The following is a 4,642-nucleotide window of genomic DNA, read 5'->3' as shown; positions in this document are numbered from 1 at the left end:
TCATTTATATACTCCAAATCACACACACTGCCTTTTACATATGTAGTTACTTGGAAATGTACCACTGAGACAGCTATTCACTCACTCATCCACCCATACAGCTGTTTCCACATGCACTCTTGAACCCATAAACCCAGTAAATCAACCACTCACACATCTATGCACAGAGTCACACACCTTCCACCCACCCACACACACACTCAGTCTCCCATACAAATTCTCAGGCAACCAAGTAATAACCTATATAGACACTCATGTAGCTTCTGACCAACCCATGCAGCAGCTTACACAACAACAGACAGACTGATACAGACATTCACACAGTTTAGTCACTAACCCATGCATTCAGTAAGACACATGTAATCACTCACTTATACAGTCAGTCACGCATCAACTAAATCCTACATCCAGACACTTATACACCCACTCATTCTTCAATACACCTTGGCATATATATAAAACATTTAAACTTTAAACAAAAACACAGTCACTGGATGATGTCATCAGTGATGTCACTGACCATGTCATGAATGATGTAATATGTGACATCATCAGCAGTACATTGCAGGGGCACGAGTTATAGTTAGCTCAACTAACTATAAAACCAAAGTTCTCTGGTTTTGTACGAGTGAAATGTCCAACAAACTATAACATCCCTGAAACCTGTGTTTTTTTCAGTGAATTTCTAAGGTTTTTTATATGCTAATTTCTAATTATAACGTCCCCTTGAATGGGTAAAACATTTGTATTATCTTGGCATAGGATTGAATGAGTCACTCAGTTAGGAACATCAGTTAAGTAAGAGCTACCTAGTCCTATGTCAAAGATCTAAATTTATATTAAGATTTCACAAACAATCATACACCCAGTCCCTATCCCCAGCACTAGAAATCTACTGTGCAAAAGCTCTAAGTGGAGCCCTGCACAGAGCAGAGATCTGGGGCTACACTACCCTTAATAAATTAGCAATTTGTGATAATATCTTTGTTAGGTCTCTCATTTCGGTACCTATTACAACTCAACAAGAAAATGGGGTAGTAATGTATCAGAGGATGCACATCATAGCAATTATTGACATCAAATTGGGTGTGTAGTGATACTTGCTGGAAAGACAGTGAGATCGGTAACAAATTGGATAAGTGGTGCCGCTCGGGATTAGAAAGCACCCTACTACCTGAGTGCTGAATTATACGTGTCATGCAATGCAATCCCCGTAATTAACAGATTTTATACATAAATTAATCCCGGCACTCTGAAGTCATCTAATACTCTTGATGGTTATTGGCCAAGAAAGAGAAGGACACAATGACAATAATGGAAAACTGGCTGCGGAACATATTAGGTCCTCACGAGAGTATATGTCAGAAAGTGATTTAATACACAATTTTTACAGAAAGGAAAAATACATTCATGAACAAAAAATCATCTGAACTCCCTAGTGTATTTAGTTCTAGTTATTATTTCATGAGAGGGAGAGTTCAGTTTTCTGAGTCTTGATACAGATGGATGACAGCCGACACGTGTTTCGTCACGTATAGTGACTTCCTCAGGGCTGTGAAGAAAATGTCAAGATCTTAGTTTAAACCAGACACCGTCAGTGTGTCAATTTATACATTTGGTGATTTGGTTCAATCTGTTATTATCAGTTCCATTGTGAAAAATACACAAAATATGGGAGTTTATAAGATAAGAAGAATGGGAGAAGAGAAAGAAAGAAAAACGTGGGTTGGTTTTGGATAGTGCTAATATGGAAATGAAACCAGAAAGTGAAGTGACCAGTAAGATGATTAGATTAAAGGATGGATTGTCCCCATCACCACATCCAGTGTGAAGAAAATAGGACATTGATTCCCAAACAGGAATGTGAGTACTAACCTATAGACAGAGTCTTTGGACGCTTTATAAGACAAACATAAATTGAACTTCTGTTGACGTGTTATAATCAGTGTAGATAATTTCAAGCAAGGATTCTGACGTACAATATGGTTCTGTTAAGAATATATAATGGAGAGCAGAGGTTTAGGAAATAGACAATAAACAGCAACATACTAATAGATGTGCTCAAAGACAAATTATAAATTAAGCCATTTGAAAGGAAAGAGATTATAAATACCCAGGGATTTTAGAACCTGGATTAGGTTTCGAAGGGACAATTCTTGTCAAGGAAAATTCTTCTGAAAATTGTATAGTTGTCTGTAGGCAGTAACAGATCTTCCCCAGTGATTTCTACTAATAGTAACAAACAGAAAAAGGTGATATTGGTTCAATTTTATCAGAAAAACTATAAAGTTAGGGCAATGTCAGGTTCGAAAAGGTCTCAAATACTATACCTATTATTACAGAGAAAGTATACCACAAGTAAAAACTTTTTCACACTTCTGATTCATGTGACCTTGGACGAAAGTTGTTCGACACTCAATGAGAGTTATTGACGGGTTACAGCTTGTTTGGAAAAGAACGAGTCTCCACCAAGGTTTCTGGAGATGATATAGAACAACAGTAAGTAGGTGTATACGAAAGAAGGGACACTTTTTACTCTAGAAATAAGGGATCTTATATACAATACCCAAAATTTCAGGGATGCTGCACCGTGATATAAAATTGATTTTTGAGACAAAGTTGGTGGGACAGTCTTCAAGTAGTCGTCTATATGGTGATTTCTAAATAAAGAAGATAAAGATTGAAGAAATAAGTTCCTCTGAGGATAAATTATATGTTAAAAGGACCTAATATAAGAGGTCTCCTTACTTCGTAAGTTGTTTGTTGGCTTCAACGTATTAAGTGAAGTGCACAAACCGGCTCTGGTAAGCCCTATAGAAAGCAGTGCAAAACGAAATGCATTGTTTGAAATTTTGAAGATAAATCATTAAAAGATACAGCAAACCCCACTTGATAGTATTTAAAAAAATATCTGATGCTGACATTAATTATGAAAATCTGTTCATAAAGGTGGCACAGCCATAAAATAAGCTAAGTATATAAGTTGGTTTAAAAACAATAAACTTGCTAGCTCGTAACCTTCTCATGGTCGCCCAATTATTTGACATTAATTATGAAATTCTGTTCATAAAGGTGGCACAGCCATAAAATAAGCTAAGTCTATAAGTTGGTTTAAAAACAATAAGCTTGCTAGCTCATAACCTTCTCATGTTCGCCCAATTGCAAAAATCATTGTATGCAAGAAAAACGAGAGAAATGCAAAACGGTAAATTATTAGACCGTAAAATTGGGAATAGTTGCTAAATCAACAGCAAGTAACCATTGCATTACGAACAACACGTAATTCAGTCATAAAACGATGCGTTTCCCATTACAAAAATTGGTAACTGGGATACTGAAACATAATTGTTGCTGCTCGTCTGTATTAGTATTATAATATATAGTCAAGAAGAATAATGGTTCTTATATCAACAATATAACTAGTAAGAGACAATGATTATCGAAGTACACCCGAAATGAGAGATATAGCTCATGGCCATCTGCCTAAAAGAATAATGTTCCTTGAGGTAGTATCCAAGATGTGCTTACCTACTAGTGTAGTAGTAGTTATCCGGAAATTGACCCCCGTCCCTTCGTATCGGCAATGGACGTAAGGTCAAACAAGTAGCAGCCTCTTATATTATGGAAACCGAATTTGGCGCGAAAATTGTATACTTCAAACCACGTAAGGGAAGGAAAGAGACGGTCCATGATTGGCCATCTAAAGTTAAGATGTCAAAATGGAAGCGGCCATCTTGGAGCAGTCCAAGTTGTTTATAGAAAAAAGAGGTTTGTAGTACTGAAACAATCCATGATTGGCCTTCGTAACATACGTGGTTCTGGATTGGTTACATCCCTTATGATTGGAGGGAGAGAAGAAGGTAGCCATCTTGGAACAGTACATGTTCCTACGTGTTTCAAGTATGGGTACGTGGTTTAGGACAGTGGCACATATATTTTGGAAATTCTAATACCTGAAATTCACATAGAACGAATTTCCGCATCGTACTTCATGTTGTGATTCAATGTGTATTTTGAAAGATATTTCGTGTATATCTAATGCGGAATGTAATAAACTGTATTTGCGGCGAACACGAGTGTAAACTCTTTTTCATCTTTACCGAGTAAGATATTCTGCATATATAGTGAGAACAAATAGTGATAGAAATCGGAATTTCGAAGAGAAAAGGTGGAATACATACCCTTAATCATTATTACCACATTAAGGTGTATAGTATATGTAGTGAGGCCAAATTGTGATAAAAATGAAAATATCGGAGAGAAGAAATTGCAAGTTAAGTAAAAAGTGAAACACAGGAAAAGATAATACTACATGTCCAGTTCCACTAGGGCCCATGCATGGGCATACTGTTACATAAACGTATTCTTTGAAGAACATTAATATCAGTGACACAGTTCATTGAGCTGATCAAAGCATTATGAGACACAGAGTATTAACTAGATATAGTTAATTTTCACGTTAGCACAGACATGGAGGAGATAATAGCCATATACATTTCACAGTTTACATGTTTGGACATATTTTGACAACATTCTGTAGTTTCAGTCAGTTTAGACTATTTATAGCGAGTCATGCCTCTCTCAGTTGGTGTTTACTCTAAGAAAACATGCATCTCCTTGTCAAAATTAATGCCCATTTCTA

The 4,642-nt window shown here is 36.4% G+C and overlaps 1 long non-coding RNA gene across 1 annotated transcript; it reads right to left on the bottom strand.

The window, feature by feature from the left end:
• Nucleotides 1–1,431: 1,431 nt before the first annotated feature.
• On the bottom strand, nucleotides 1,432–3,438 carry LOC146802436 (uncharacterized). The gene is made up of 4 exons (XR_014967390.1): nucleotides 2,567–3,438; nucleotides 2,114–2,477; nucleotides 1,876–1,988; nucleotides 1,432–1,552 (listed from the first exon to the last, which is right to left on the bottom strand). It is a non-coding gene; the product is annotated as an uncharacterized LOC146802436 (long non-coding RNA).
• Between the last annotated feature and the right edge of the window lie 1,204 nt (nucleotides 3,439–4,642).

Source organism: Triturus cristatus, chromosome 8 (genome assembly GCF_964204655.1).
Source record: "Triturus cristatus chromosome 8, aTriCri1.1, whole genome shotgun sequence".
Lineage (NCBI taxonomy): Eukaryota > Metazoa > Chordata > Amphibia > Caudata > Salamandridae > Triturus > Triturus cristatus.
The sequence above is the reverse complement of the archived record's forward strand: the minus strand, read 5'-3'. Positions and strand labels throughout refer to the sequence as shown.